The sequence below is a fragment of the Lissotriton vulgaris genome, chromosome 1_1, assembly GCF_964263255.1.
Source record: "Lissotriton vulgaris chromosome 1_1, aLisVul1.2, whole genome shotgun sequence".
Taxonomy (NCBI): domain Eukaryota; kingdom Metazoa; phylum Chordata; class Amphibia; order Caudata; family Salamandridae; genus Lissotriton; species Lissotriton vulgaris.
In genome coordinates, this window is record NC_141685.1 from 1369208283 (window position 1) to 1369225009 (window position 16727).

The 16727-nt window shown below is 42.8% G+C and overlaps 3 non-coding genes across 3 annotated transcripts; all 3 read right to left on the reverse strand.

Moving 5' to 3' along the window:
- Positions 1-9672: 9672 nt before the first annotated feature.
- TRNAS-AGA (transfer RNA serine (anticodon AGA)) lies at positions 9673-9754 on the reverse strand. The gene has a single exon. It is a non-coding gene; the product is annotated as a tRNA-Ser (tRNA).
- Positions 9755-12616: 2862 nt separating this feature from the next.
- On the reverse strand, positions 12617-12698 carry TRNAS-AGA (transfer RNA serine (anticodon AGA)). The gene has a single exon. It is a non-coding gene; the product is annotated as a tRNA-Ser (tRNA).
- A 2490-nt stretch (positions 12699-15188) lies between these two features.
- Positions 15189-15260, reverse strand: TRNAH-GUG (transfer RNA histidin (anticodon GUG)). The gene has a single exon. It is a non-coding gene; the product is annotated as a tRNA-His (tRNA).
- Between the last annotated feature and the right edge of the window lie 1467 nt (positions 15261-16727).

Below are 16727 nucleotides of genomic sequence, written 5' to 3' on the forward strand. Positions count from 1 at the left end.
TGACTGCATGCCTAATTATGATGAAGCAAGCACCATGGCTCGTAGGGGCCCCACAACACACTTTTCTTAGCTCATTGAATTAAAGTATAAACTTCTGCCATGTGTGAGTGCTAAAGGCTTGTTAATTTTGTTGCTTTTCAAGTTCACGTCTGACAACAAGACGAAGGAACATTGGGGCATCAGACGCTTTGGAAAGTAGCCACCAACCGCAGAGAAAGAGAGAAAGATGGAAAAGACAGTATGAGGTGTGGAGAAAACAGCAGCAGGTACAAGGAGCTCAAATGAGATTAATGGCGCCTAAATAGAGCACGTAAAGGAACAGTTACAAATCTAAGAAAAGGGAAAGAAACGACTAGGAAAAAACACAGAAAGAGCTTGTAGATGAAATTCTCTTCCAGGAACAGCAGGTTAAGAGAAATTACACAGGGAGCAGTTAAGCTTGTAACACGGGGGAGAATAGAAAAGAAAATGCAGTTTTATGAAGTGTGTTTGCCTAATCCAGCTAGCACTTTTATTTTATTTCTCTATTTGCTTCTTTTATTGGTAAAGTAAGTTTCAAGTGCATGCACAGGTATGACCGAGAGAGCCAGGGTATAATAATTTGAAGCGTTTGCACCAGCGCTAATGAAGGACGAGAGTTATAGCAAAGATATGAAAGGGGGAGCGATAATAAATATGTGATATGGCAATAGTGACACCAAAATAAGCCACCTATTTATAAAACTGACATGGAAGAAATACTAAAGGTTAACTTCTGAAATTGTAGCCGATGTTAAAAAGATTCTCGTTGTCGGCAGGATTCGAACCTGCACAGGGAGACCCCAATGGATTTCTAGTCCATCGCCTTAACCACTTGGCCACAACAACTGACTGTAAGGCGTGTGCACATAATCTGTATGCAAGTTTTCAAGGTGTCCCACAGCAAATTCCTGATATTCTGCAATGCACTTTTTAAAAATAATGTTTTTTTCAGCAGGCACATTCTCTCCTAAAAACAAAAATTGCATGCGTATATCTCTAGTTTGGAATACCATAGGCTTGCATGCATACTCTCATGGGTCACTCAAGTTTTTTGGACCCTATTGCACTCTGTTTCCTTGCTGCTTTTAGTATATGGCCCATATTACAGAAGTCTACCATCTTTGAGTATTTGAGGCTCCTTTGTAAGTGCTTTATATTTTTTCCTTGAAGAGCTATATAATAAAGGGGTCAGGGAAAGATTGCATTTATGGAAGATAAAAGAAGGCCCACTTGTCTCACAAAATGCTGTAGAGAAACCTGATGTTTTACTCTCCCCCGTCTACAATTCCTCCCTCCCCTTCCCTTCCCTTTTCCCCTCCTCCCCCCGCTGCACCTCGGCTGAATCAGTCCAGTCCTAGCGGCAGAGATCCCCTCTCACAACTTTATCTCAATACTCGTTCCCTTCCCAAACATCAATTAGACATATTCCAACTCTTAGAAGGAGGTCTCATTGACATCTTGCTCCTTACGGAAACTTGGTTAAACGCTGACTCTTACCCAGATATCTTGGCCGCCATTCCTGCGGGTTACTATATCCTCCATTCTAATAGAAACTCCGGCAGATCTGGCGGCGGAGTTGCCGCCATTATTCGCTCTCACCTACAATTCATTACCCTCACCACTCCACTCATAGCCAATACGGACATTCTTACATTGAAATTTACCTCTCCCAACTCCTCATTTATCTGCATATTAGTTTATCGCCCCCCCCGGTCAACATGCCCCTTTTCCCATCCCTATTTAGCAATATGATTTCGCAAATAGCCATCAACTCTGCTAGGGTTTTAGTGGTAGGCGACTTTAATTATTGTCCATCAGACCCCCAAGAATCTTCCCTCTCCCGTGAGTTCACTGACTCATTGCTTGGCCTAAACTTCTCCAAACATATTTCTGTTGCCACACACAATAAAGGCCATATATTAGACCAGATCTGGTCCACCAACTCTGACATTTCCCCTCTCTTGGTCTATCCCTGTCCCTGGTCCGATCATTTTTTCATTTCCTTTTCCTTACACCTATTTCTGTCTACTTGCCTTCCGGTCCCCCATAATTTTCAGGCCCGAAACTGGAAACATGCTGACATTCCTCATTTTCACTCGATCCTTGCCTCAACATCTCTTCCTGACTATTCTGATTTGAATTCACAAGCAACTTCTTTCGATCAGTGGCTGTCCTCTGCCTGTGACGTCGTTGCCCCCATCAAAACTGTTAAGTCTAAACGTCCCCACGACGCTCAGCGCTGGTTCACTTCTACTCTGAAGGCGGACAAACTTCGCCTTAGACAGGCTGAGCGCCGTTGGCAGCGTAATTATGACCCTTTACTCAAAATCAGTTACATTGATCTACTAAAAACGTATAAAAAATCGATCATTTCGGCCAAACTCTCCTATTTTTCTCAGAAGGTCTTGACCTCGGCATCCAAGACCAAAGAAATTTTTTCTATTGTAGCTGAGCTTTCCCTTCCTGACCGGGTCACTCCCCAGCCCCTACCTTCTCAAGCCCTGTGCAATTCTCTCAATTCTTTTTTTTCTGACAAGATTTCCGCGATCAAAAACAATATTCCCTCTACTACTCTGTCCCACGATTCTGTTCTCCCTTCCTCGAATCCCCATTCTTTCTCTAAATTTCCCCCTATCTCCTTGGACATTTTTCTTTCACTACTTCAGACTGTGAGCTCTGGCTCGCCTAATGATTGCTGTCCTACATCTATTCTAAGAGCTGCCTTTGTGGCCTGTCCCGGCCCCCCTCTTGATCTCTTAAATAAATCTCTCTTGTCAGGCTCTGTCCCCAATGCTTTTAAAAGCGCTGTGGTGGTCCCCATTCTAAAAAAACCTGGTCTTGACCCTACCACGTTGGCAAACTATCGTCCCATCTCCCTCCTCCCCTACCTGGGAAAGGTCTTGGAGACTTATGTCACCCGCTGCCTCAGTGCCTTCATCGAGGAAACACACTTCCTCGATGACCGGCAGGCCGGTTTTAGACCTGCTCATTCCACTGAGGCAGTGGTGGTGGCAGTTATGGACACGCTGAAACAGGGAGCTGACAAGAACTTGGCCCAGGCCCTCGTACTCTTAGACCTTTCAGCCGCATTTGACACGGTCGACCATGGAATCCTGGTCGACCGTGTCAGAAATGCTGGCATCTCTGGCCTGGCCCTGTCATGGGTGGTATCCTTTCTCCATTCCCGCTCTCAATCTGTTCGCCTTTCCTCTTTCTCTGCCCCTCTATCTTCTCTTTCCTGTGGTGTCCCCCAGGGTTCTGCTTTGTCCCCGCTTTTGTTTAATCTTTATATGCAGCCCCTTCTTGTCTCTCTTCGTCAGTTTTCAGTTACTGCTTTCAATTACGCAGACGATCTGCAGCTTATTTTTCCTATCAATTCTTCTCCTTCTTCTTGTTCCAATTTTCAAAATGCCATGCTCTTTATCTATGAGTGGATGAACCTTAGCCAATTAAAGCTCAATCCAAGCAAAACGGAGCTGGTGGTGACCGGCGGTCCTCTCACTCCCTGGTCTCCCAACTTTGGCCTACCGCTCTGGGTTCCCCTCCTTGTCCAGTGAACACCGTGAAGAGCTTGGGGGTTACCATTTCTAGTGACCTCTCGATGCGGCCACACATCGACACCGTCACTTCGGCCTGTTTTTTCCATCTCCGCCGAATCGGGAAGATTCGCAGGTTTTTTTCCCAAGAGGCCCTTATTCTTGTTATCCTCGCCCTCATCACCTCACGTCTAGACTATGCCATCTGTCTATACTTGGGGGTTCCTGCCTGTCACCTTTCCCGACTCCAACTGGTTCAGAACCAGGCAGCCAGGCTAATCTTTCTGCAAACTAAACATCAGCATGTCACCCCTCTGCTGAAGATTCTACACTGGCTCCCAGTTGCGCAATGGTGTGTTTTTAAAATGGCCTGTACCATTTTTAAATCCCTGTTTACCTGTGCCCCTGCCTTTATCTCCTCTTGTTTGCACGCCTATGTTCCTCCCCGTCACCTCAGATCTTCGGCTCATAATCTTCTGATCACTCCCAGGTTCAACCGTAAAAACACATGGAGGCGCTTGTTTCTCTTCTCTTGCTCCCGCTACCTGGAACTCCCTCCCTCTTGTTATTCGTCTGTCCACCGACTATTGTTGTTTTCGCAGTTCTTTGAAAACCCACCTGTTCCGTCTGGCGTACGGTTAGCTGCTCTGACCCTGAATGTTCTTCTCCCGCCTGGTCTTGAGCGCCAAGAAACCAATTGGTGTATGTGCGCGGTACCAAATCTCTTTTAATAATAATAATAATAATAATAATGTTATCCTTAGTTCGTTTTTGTTAGTCCTTGCATTCTTAAGGTGGTCCCAACCCCACCTTATTGCTTTTCACCTCCGCATTTTGCTGTATCTTTTTGTTGGCCTTAGGACTCTGATCACTTTATCGCTACTAATCAGTGCTGAAGTGCACGTGCTTCTTCCCTAATCATGTGTATAATTGGAGTATACCTGACTGACAGATTTAATTTACTTGAAAGCCCCTTGTAAAGTGGTATACCATATACCCAGGGACTGATTGTGCCGCCCAAAGAAATAGCATTTCAAACCTGTCTCAAGCCTGCTACTGCAGTGCCTGTGCTGCAGTGTACTGCCACTTCGACTTGGCATTTAAAACTACTTGCCAAGCCTTAAACTCCAATTTTATTACATATCAGTAACCCCTAAGGTAGGCCCTAGGTAGTCCTAGGGGCATCATGCTATGTAAGTAAAAGGTAAGACATGTACTGTGGTAGTTTGTATGTCCTAGTAGTATCAAACAGTCTATTACATTTTTCACTACTGTGAGGTCTGCCCCTCTCATAGGTTAGCATTGGGTATTCCCTTATACTTTTTGGGGGGTAATTCCATATCAGAGAGGAGAAGCTTTATTTATTTATTGATAAATCCTATCTACTGGTGAGGTTGGATTTAATCTTACTATTGTATAAATGCCATTTTTAGAGAGTGAGCATTTCTCTGCACTTACTGCTCTATTTGCATGAAAACCTGTCTTCAATTGACGTCTGGATTGGGCTGCGAGACAGCTACATATGTGCATTCCCTGTAGACAGCCACAACACAGGTCACTCAACTGCAACTGCATTCATCTGCATTCTGATTGGCCTGGGGGAGAGCTCCGCTCCCCTTACCGCAAATATGTTCAAGAACGATAATTTATGTCAGTAAGTACAGTATACCTACATCTTATAATCATGTGTGTTTAAATAATTTGTCGTTAGATCGTTTAAATATTGAAAAGGATCTGTTTTTAATAGACATTTTACAAAAACAACTGGTACATTTGGGAATTCTGTAAAGGAAAAACCCAACTGCCGTGACATTGCCAAGACTCGTATTCGAACCGAGGTTGCTGCGGCCACAACGCAGAGTACTAACCACTATACGATCACAGCGAGCTACTTGTGCTCAATAACGTACAGTGACATGAAGAAATTATAATTCGGAACACTCAGGGCTACTCCTGTGATAGGCTGAATGTGTTCATTGCTTCCTCATTCCTTATACAAAGGCTTTATCTCCTCAGTGGTTGATAGGCTGAAACCGTTTCCTGGCCGCCTGCTTGTGAACTGGCAGGAGTCAAAGATCACACATACACTGGTGGGCCTGTGATGGGACACCAATGCTGAGAAACGCACCTGGCGCTGATATTCTATTCTGTTTATTAGACCTGCATCTCCCCTGTACCTCCTCAAGCCATCTGTATGTGAAGCAAGAAAGAGTTAAGGAACGGTCCATCTACACTTTTATTGGGAGGATGCTGCCGTGAGCTCCTCCCAGCTAATCACACAAACAGCAGTAAAGCAAGATAACTACACAGTTAGGAGGGACTGCATGGTTAGGTTTTTGAGGAATTATTGAAACTGACCTCAGTGACCCATAATCAGAGCTGTGGCTAATGACTGCATGCCTAATTATGATGAAGCAAGCACCATGGCTCGTAGGGGCCCCACAACACACTTTTCTTAGCTCATTGAATTAAAGTATAAACTTCTGCCATGTGTGAGTGGTAAAGGCTTGTTAATTTTGTTGCTTTTCAAATTCACGTCTGACAACAAGACGAAGGAACATTGGGGCATCAGACGCTTTGGAAAGCAGCCACCAACCGCAGAGAAAGAGAGAAAGAGGGAAAAGGCAGTATGAGGTGTGGAGAAAACAGCAGCAGGTACAAGGAGCTCAAATGAGATTAATGGCGCCTAAATAGAGCACGTAAAGGAACAGTTACAAATCTAAGAAAAGGGAAAGAAAAGACTAGGAAAAACACAGAAAGAGCTTGTAGATGAAATTCTCTTCCAGGAACAGCAGGTTAAGAGAAATTACACAGGGAGCAGTTAAGCTTGTAACACGGGGGAGAATAGAAAAGAAAATGCATTTTTATGAAGTGTGTTTGCCTAATCCAGCTAGCACTTTTATTTTATTTCTCTATTTGCTTCTTTTATTGGTAAAGTAAGTTTCAAGTGCATGCACAGGTATGACCGAGAGAGCCAGGGTATAATAATTTGCAGCGTTTGCACCAGCGCTAATGAAGGACGAGAGTTATAGCAGAGATATGAAAGGGGGAGCGATAATAAATATGTGATATGGCAATAGTGACACCAAAATAAGCCACCTATTTATAAAACTGACATGGAAGAAATACTAAAGGTTAACTTCTGAAATTGTAGCCGATGTTAAAAAGATTTTCGTTGTCGGCAGGACTCGAACCTGCGCGGGGAGACCCCATTGGATTTCTAGTCCATCGCCTTAACCACTCTGCCACAACAACTGACTGTGAGGCGTTTGCACATAATCTATATGCAAGTTTTCAAGGTGTCCCACAGCAAATTCCTGATATTCTGCAATGCACTTTTTAAAAATAATGGTTTTTTTCAGCAGGCACATTCTCTCCTAAAAACAAAAATTGCATGCGTATATCTCTAGTTTGGAATGCCATAGGCTTGCATGCATACTCTCATGAGTCACTCAAGTTTTTTGGACCCTATTGCACTCTGTTTTCGTGCTGCTTTTAGTATATGGCCCATATTACAGAAGTCTACCATCTTTGAGTATTTGAGGCTCCTTTGTAAGTGCTTTATATGTTTTCCTTGAAGAGCTATATAATAAAGGGGTCCGGGAAAGATTGCATTTATGGAAGATAAAAGAAGGCCCACTTGTTTCACCAAATGCTGTAGAGAAACCTGATGTTTTACTCATGTTATCCTTAGTTCGTTTTTGTTAGACCTTGCATTCTTAAGGTGGTCCCAACCCCACCTTATTGCTTTTCACCTCCGCATTTTGCTGTATCTTTTTGTTGGCCTTAGGACTCTGATCACTTTATCGCTACTAATCAGTGCTGAAGTGCACGTGCTTCTTCTTTAATCATGTGTATAATTGGAGTATACCTGAATGACAGATTTAATTTACTTGAAAGCCCCTTGTAAAGTGGTATACCATATACCCAGGGACTGATTGTGCCGCCCAAAGAAATAGCATTTCAAACCTGTCTCAAGCCTGCTACTGCAGTGCCTGTGCTGCAGTGTACTGCCACTTCGACTTGGCATTCAAAACTACTTGCCAAGCCTTAAACTCCAATTTTAGTACATATCAGTAACCCCTAAGGTAGGCCCTAGGTAGTCCTAGGGGCATCATGCTATGTAAGTAAAAGGTAAGACATGTACTGTGGTAGTTTGTATGTCCTAGTAGTATCAAACAGTCTATTAAATTTTTCACTACTGTGAGGTCTGCCCCTCTCATAGGTTAGCATTGGGTATTCCCTTATACTTTTTGGGGGGTAATTCCATATCAGAGAGGAGAAGCTTTATTTATTTATTGATAAATCCTATCTACTGGTGAGGTTGGATTTAATCTTACTATTGTATAAATGCCATTTTTAGAGAGTGAGCATTTCTCTGCACTTACTGCTCTATTTGCATGAAAACCTGTCTTCAATTGACGTCTGGATTGGGCTGCGAGACAGCTACATATGTGCATTCCCTGTAGACAGCCACAACACAGGTCACTCAACTGCAACTGCATTCATCTGCATTCTGATTGGCCTGGGGGAGAGCTCCGCTCCCCTTACCGCAAATATGTTCAAGAACGATAATTTATGTCAGTAAGTACAGTATACCTACATCTTATAATCATGTGTGTTTAAATAATTTGTCGTTAGATCGTTTAAATATTGAAAAGGATCTGTTTTTAATAGACATTTTACAAAAACAACTGGTACATTTGGGAATTCTGTAAAGGAAAAACCCAACTGCCGTGACATTGCCAACCACAATGCCGTGACTCGGATTCAAACCGAGGTTGCTGCGGCCACAACGCAGAGTACTAACCACTATACGATCACGGCGAGCTACTTGGCCTCAATAACGTACAGTGACATGAAGAAATTATAATTCAGAACACTCAGGGCTACTCCTGTGATAGGCTGAATGTGTTCATTGCTTCCTCATTCCTTATACAAAGGCTTTATCTCCTCAGTGGTTGATAGGCTGAAACCGTTTCCTGGCCGCCTGCTTGTGAACTGGCAGGAGTCAAAGATCACACATACACTGGTGGGCCTGTGATGGGACACCAATGCAGAGAAACACACCTGGCGCAGATATTCTATTCTGTTTATTCGACCTGCATCTCTCCTGTACCTCCTCAAGCCATCTGTATGTGAAGCAAGAAAGAGTTAAGGAACGGTCCATCTACACTTTTATTGGGAGGATGCTGCCGTGAGCTCCTCCCAGCTAATCACACAAACAGCAGTAAAGCAAGGTAACTACACAGATAGGGGGGACTGCATGGTTAGGTTTTTGAGGAATTATTGAAACTGACCTCAGTGACCCATAATCAGAGCTGTGGCTAATGACTGCATGCCTAATTATGATGAAGCAAGCACCATGGCTCGTAGGGGCCCCACAACACACTTTTCTTAGCTCATTGAATTAAAGTATAAACTTCTGCCATGTGTGAGTGGTAAAGGCTTGTTAATTTTGTTTCTTTTCAAATTCACGTCTGACAACAAGACGAAGGAACATTGGGGCATCAGACGCTTTGGAAAGTAGCCACCAACCGCAGAGAAAGAGAGAAAGAGGGGAAAGGCAGTATGAGGTGTGGAGAAAACAGCAGCAGGTACAAGGAGCTCAGATGAGATTAATGGCGCCTAAATAGAGCACGTAAAGGAACAGTTACAAATCTAAGAAAAGGGAAAGAAAAGACTAGGAAAAACACAGAAAGAGCTTGTAGATGAAATTCTCTTCAAGGAACAGCAGGTTAAGAGAAATTACACAGGGAGCAGTTAAGCTTGTAACACGGGGGAGAATAGAAAAGAAAATGCGGTTTTATGAAGTGTGTTTGCCTAATCCAGCTAGCACTTTTATTTTATTTCTCTATTTGCTTCTTTTATTGGTAAAGTAAGTTTCAAGTGCATGCACAGGTATGACCGAGAGAGCCAGGGTATAATAATTTGAAGCGTTTGCACCAGCGCTAATGAAGGACGAGAGTTATAGCAAAGATATGAAAGGGGGAGCGATAATAAATATGTGATATGGCAATAGTGACACCAAAATAAGCCACCTATTTATAAAACTGACATGGAAGAAATACTAAAGGTTAACTTCTGAAATTGTAGCCGATGTTAAAAAGATTTTCGTTGTCGGCAGGACTCGAACCTGCGCGGGGAGACCCCAATGGATTTCTAGTCCATCGCCTTAACCACTCTGCCACAACAACTGACTGTGAGGCGTTTGCACATAATCTATATGCAAGTTTTCAAGGTGTCCCACAGCAAATTCCTGATATTCTGCAATGCACTTTTTAAAAATAATGTTTTTTTTCAGCAGGCACATTCTCTCCTAAAAACAAAAATTGCATGCGTATATCTCTAGTTTGGAATACCATAGGCTTGCATGCATACTCTCATGAGTCACTCAAGTTTTTTGGACCCTATTGCACTCTGTTTTCGTGCTGCTTTTAGTATATGGCCCATATTACAGAAGTCTACCATCTTTGAGTATTTGAGGCTCCTTTGTAAGTGCTTTATATTTTTTCCTTGAAGAGCTATATAATAAAGGGGTCCGGGAAAGATTGCATTTATGGAAGATAAAAGAAGGCCTACTTGTTTCACCAAATGCTGTAGAGAAAGCTGATGTTTTACTCATGTTATCCTTAGTTCGTTTTTGTTAGACCTTGCATTCTTAAGGTGGTCCCAACCCCACCTTATTGCTTTTCACCTCCGCATTTTGCTGTATCTTTTTGTTTGCCTTAGGACTCTGATCACTTTATCGCTACTAATCAGTGCTGAAGTGCACGTGCTTCTTCTTTAATCATGTGTATAATTGGAGTATACCTGACTGACAGATTTAATTTACTTGAAAGCCCCTTGTAAAGTGGTATACCATATACCCAGGGACTGATTGTGCCGCCCAAAGAAATAGCATTTCAAACCTGTCTCAAGCCTGCTACTGCAGTGCCTGTGCTGCAGTGTACTGCCACTTCGACTTGGCATTTAAAACTACTTGCCAAGCCTTAAACTCCAATTTTATTACATATCAGTAACCCCTAAGGTAGGCCCTAGGTAGTCCTAGGGGCATCATGCTATGTAAGTAAAAGGTAAGACATGTACTGTGGTAGTTTGTATGTCCTAGTAGTATCAAACAGTCTATTACATTTTTCACTACTGTGAGGTCTGCCCCTCTCATAGGTTAGCATTGGGTATTCCCTTATACTTTTTGGGGGGTAATTCCATATCAGAGAGGAGAAGCTTTATTTATTTATTGATAAATCCTATCTACTGGTGAGGTTATATTTAATCTTACTATTGTATAAATGCCATTTTTAGAGAGTGAGCATTTCTCTGCACTTACTGCTCTATTTGCATGAAAACCTGTCTTCAATTGACATCTGGATTGGGCTGCGAGACAGCTACATATGTGCATTCCCTGTAGACAGCCACAACACAGGTCACTCAACTGCAACTGCATTCATCTGCATTCTGATTGGCCTGGGGGAGAGCTCCGCTCCCCGTACCGCAAATATGTTCAAGAATGATAATTTATGTCAGTAAGTACAGTATACCTACATCTTATAATCATGTGTGTTTAAATAATTTGTCGTTAGATCGTTTAAATATTGAAAAGGATCTGTTTTTAATAGACATTTTACAAAAACAACTGGTACATTTGGGAATTCTGTAAAGGAAATACCCAACTGCTGTGACATTGCCAACCACAATGCCATGACTCGGATTCGAACCGAGGTTGCTGCGGCCACAACGCAGAGTACTAACCACTATACGATCACGTCGAGCTACTTGGGCTCAATAACGTACAGTGACATGAAGAAATTATAATTCGGAACACTCAGGGCTACTCCTGTGATAGGCTGAATGTGTACATTGCTTCCTCATTCCTTATACAAAGGCTTTATCTCCTCAGTGGTTGATAGGCTGAAACCGTTTCCTGGCCGCCTGCTTGTGAACTGGCAGGAGTCAAAGATCACACATACACTGGTGGGCCTGTGATGGGACACCAATGCAGAGAAACACACCTGGCACAGATATTCTATTCTGTTTATTCGACCTGCATCTCTCCTGTACCTCTACAAGCCATCTGTATGTGAAGCAAGAAAGAGTTAAGGAACGGTCCATCTACACTTTTATTTGGAGGATGCTGCCGTGAGCTCCTCCCAGCTAATCACACAAACAGCAGTAAAGCAAGGTAACTACACAGTTAGGGGGGACTGCATGGTTAGGTTTTTGAGGAATTATTGAAACTGACCTCAGTGACCCATAATCAGAGCTGTGGCTAATGACTGCATGCCTAATTATGATGAAGCAAGCACCATGGCTCGTAGGGGCCCCACAACACACTTTTCTTAGCTCATTGAATTAAAGTATAAACTTCTGCCATGTGTGAGTGGTAAAGGCTTGTTAATTTTGTTGCTTTTCAAATTCACGTCTGACAACAAGACGAAGGAACATTGGGGCATCAGACGCTTCGGAAAGTAGCCACCAACCGCAGAGAAAGAGAGAAAGAGGGGAAAGGCAGTATGAGGTGTGGAGAAAACAGCAGCAGGTACAAGGAGCTCAAATGAGATTAATGGCGCCTAAATAGAGCACGTAAAGGAACAGTTACAAATCTAAGAAAAGGGAAAGAAAAGACTAGGAAAAAACACAGAAAGAGCTTGTAGATGAAATTCTCTTCCAGGAACAGCAGGTTAAGAGAAATTACACAGGGAGCAGTTAAGCTTGTAACACGGGGGAGAATAGAAAAGAAAATGCAGTTTTATGAAGTGTGTTTGCCTAATCCAGCTAGCACTTTTATTTTATTTCTCTATTTGCTTCTTTTATTGGTAAAGTAAGTTTCAAGTGCATGCACAGGTATGACCGAGAGAGCCAGGGTATATTAATTTGAAGCGTTTGCACCAGCGCTAATGAAGGACGAGAGTTATAGCAAAGATATGAAAGGGGGAGCGATAATAAATATGTGATATGGCAATAGTGACACCAAAATAAGCCACCTATTTATGAAAACTGACATGGAAGAAATACTAAAGGTTAACTTCTGAAATTGTAGCCGATGTTAAAAAGATTCTCGTTGTCGGCAGGACTCGAACCTGCGCGGGGAGACCCCAATGGATTTCTAGTCCATCGCCTTAACCACTCTGCCACAACAACTGACTGTGAGGCGGGTGCACATAATCTGTATGCAAGTTTTCAAGGTGTTCCACAGCAAATTCCTGATATTCTGCAATGCACTTTTTAAAAATAATGTTTTTTTCAGCAGGCACATTCTCTCCTAAAAACAAAAATTGCATGCGTATCTCTCTAGTTTGGAATACCATAGGCTTGCATGCATACTCTCATGAGTCACTCAAGTTTTTTGGACCCTATTGCACTCTGTTTTCGTGCTGCTTTTAGTATATGGCCCATATTACAGAAGTCTACCATCTTTGAGTATTTGAGGCTCCTTTGTAAGTGCTTTATATTTTTTCGTTGAAGAGCTATATAATAAAGGGGTCCGGGAAATATTGCATTTATGGAAGATAAAAGAAGGCCCACTTGCCTCACCAAATGCTGTAGAGAAACCTGATGTTTTACTCATGTTATCCTTAGTTCGTTTTTGTTAGACCTTGCATTCTTAAGGTGGTCCCAACCCCACCTTATTGCTTTTCACCTCCGCATTTTGCTGTATCTTTTTGTTGGCCTTAGGACTCTGATCACTTTATCGCTACTAATCAGTGCTGAAGTGCATGTGCTTCTTCCCTAATAATGTATATAATTGGAGTATACATGACTGACAGATTTAATTTACTTGAAAGCCCCTTGTAAAGTGGTATACCATATACCCAGGGACTGATTGTGCCGCCCAAAGAAATAGCATTTCAAACCTGTCTCAAGCCTGCTACTGCAGTGCCTGTGCTGCAGTGTACTGCCACTTCGACTTGGCATTTAAAACTACTTGCCAAGCCTTAAACTCCAATTTTATTACATATCAGTAACCCCTAAGGTAGGTCCTAGGTAGTCCTAGGGGCATCATGCTATGTAAGTAAAAGGTAAGACATGTACTGTGGTAGTTTGTATGTCCTAGTAGTATCAAACAGTCTATTACATTTTTCACTACTGTGAGGTCTGCCCTAAGCATGGGCGGAAAATCCGTTTCGCTCGCGGATTTTGCGGATTTTCGGTAAATTCGCAATCCGCGAGATCCGCGAATCTCCCGCAAAATCCGCAAATCCGCGAGCAGCGGATTTTATGGCTTGCTCTCACTGTTCGCGTGAGTTCGCGGCTTGCCAGTAAAACTTCGCACCCCGCGAGTAAGTGCTAAATTGCAGAAATACGATCTTAGCAAAACTGAAACTACTTACCAGGTTCAAAAGTTCAGGCTCATCATTAGTAGCCATTTCCTGTAGCGCTTCCTGAGGGGCCCCTCCAGAGTTCAGTTGCCAGTTGCAACTATTATGTGACCCTGCTCTGAACCTCAGAATAGTTACACATATGCCACAAAGGGAGACAAGCAGGAGCCAGGCTGGAAGTTAAAATCTATTAATCAGCCCCTAATTCATTATTGTCAGTTGGGGCAGGGCAGGTGTTGTAACTAATTTTGCAACAATGAAAGCACTTAGCAAGTGCAAAAGATCACTAATCAGGCAGCACTAAGGAAGCAGGTGCCAGCTAAAAAAATATTCTGTGACACATTAATCAGCCCCAAATTAATTCAGGTCACTTGAGGCAGGGAAGGTGTGCTTTGCTTTGCTGAAAATAATGTACACTGGACAACCAGAGGGTGTGGTGATGAAACAGAGGGTGGCATGGGTGGGCCAGAGGGTGGCATGAGTAGTCAGAGAGTGGCAGTGGTGACAGAGAGTGGCAGTGATGAAGAAGAGTGTCCCAAACAGGCTGGACACGTAGAAACAACAAGTTCGCAAAACTTGCGACCCGACAGGTAAGTTCGCAAATTGCGAAATTGTAAAAACCCTCGCGAACTGGCAGAAACACGCGAGAACACAAAAAAAAAAAAAAAAACGCAAATTCGCGGAAATTCGCGGATTTTGCGGATTGCGAGTTCGCAAATCCGCAAAATTCGCGAACGCGAGATTCGCAAAATTCGCCCATGCTTAGTCTGCCCCTCCCATAGGTTAGCATTGGGTATTCCCTTATACTTTTGGGGGGGTTATTCCATATCAGAGAGGAGAAGCTTTATTTATTTATTGATAAATCCTATCTACTGGTGAGGTTGGATTTAATCTTACTATTGTATGAATGCCATTTTTAGAGAGTGAGCATTTCTCTGCACTTACTGCTCTATTTGCATGAAAACCTGTCTTCAATTGACGTCTGGATTGGGCTGCGAGACAGCTACATATGTGCATTCCCTGTAGACAGCCACAACACAGGTCACTCAACTGCAACTGCATTCATCTGCATTCTGATTGGCCTGGGGGGGAGCTCCGCTACCCTTACCGCAAATATGTTCAAGAACGATAATTTATGTCAGTAAGTACAGTATACCTACATCTTATAATCATGCGTGTTTAAATAAATTGTCGTTAGATCGTTTAAATGTTGAAAAGGATCTGTTTTTAATAGACATTTTACAAAAACAACTGGTACATTTGGGAATTCTGTAAAGGAAAAACCCAACTGCCGTGACATTGCCAACCAAAATGCCGTGACTCGGATTCGAACCGAGGTTGCTGCGGCCACAACGCAGAGTACTAACCACTATACGATCACAGCGAGCTACTTGGGCTCAATAACGTACAGTGACATGAAGAAATTATAATTCGGAACACTAAGGGCTACTCCTGTGATAGGCTGAATGTGTTCATTGCTTCCTCATTCCTTATACAAAGGCTTTATGTCCTCAGTGGTTGATAGGCTAAAACCGTTTCCTGGCCGCCTGCTTGTGAACTGGCAGGAGTCAAAGATCACACATACACTGGTGGGCCTGTGATGGGACACCAATGCAGAGAAACACACCTGGCGCAGATATTCTATTCTGTTTATTCGACCTGCATCTCTCCTGTACCTCCTCAAGCCATCTGTATGTGAAGCAAGAAAGAGTTAAGGAACGGTCCATCTACACTTTTATTGGGAGGATGCTGCCGTGAGCTCTTCCCAGCTAATCACACAAACAGCAGTAAAGCAAGGTAACTACACAGTTAGGGGGGACTGCATGGTTAGGTTTTTGAGGAATTATTGAAACTGACCTCAGTGACCCATAATCAGAGCTGTGGCTAATGACTGCATGCCTAATTATGATGAAGCAAGCACCATGGCTCGTAGGGGCCCCACAACACACTTTTCTTAGCTCATTGAATTAAAGTATAAACTTCTGCCATGTGTGAGTGGTAAAGGCTTGTTAATTTTGTTTCTTTTCAAATTCACGTCTGACAACAAGACGAAGGAACATTGGGGCATCAGACGCTTTGGAAAGTAGCCACCAACCACAGAGAAAGAGAGAAAGAGGGGAAAGGCAGTATGAGGTGTGGAGAAAACAGCAGCAGGTACAAGGAGCTCAAATGAGATTAATGGCGCCTAAATAGAGCACGTAAAGGAACAGTTACAAATCTAAGAAAAGGGAAAGAAAAGACTAGGAAAAAATACAGAAAGAGCTTGTAGATGAAATTCTCTTCCAGGAACAGCAGGTTAAGAGAAATTACACAGGGAGCAGTTAAGCTTGTAACACGGGGGAGAATAGAAAAGAAAATGCAGTTTTATGAAGTGTGTTTGCCTAATCCTGCTAGCACTTTTATTTTATTTCTCTATTTGCTTCTTTTATTGGTAAAGTAAGTTTCAAGTGCATGCACAGGTATGACCGAGAGAGCCAGGGTATAATAATTTGAAGCGTTTGCACCAGTGCTAATGAAGGACGAGAATTATAGCAAATATATGAAAGGGGGAGCGATAATAAATATGCGATATGGCAATAGTGACACCAAAATAAGCCACCTATTTATAAAACTGACATGGAAGAAATACTAAAGGTTAACTTCTGAAATTGTAGCCGATGTTAAAAATATTCTCGTTGTCGGCAGGACTCGAACCTGTGCAGGGAGACCCCAATGGATTTCTAGTCCATCGCCTTAACCACTCTGCCACAACAACTGACTGTGAGGCGTGTGCACATAATCTGTATGCAAGTTTTCAAGGTGTCCCACAGCAAATTCCTGATATTCTGCAATGCACTTTTTAAAAATAATG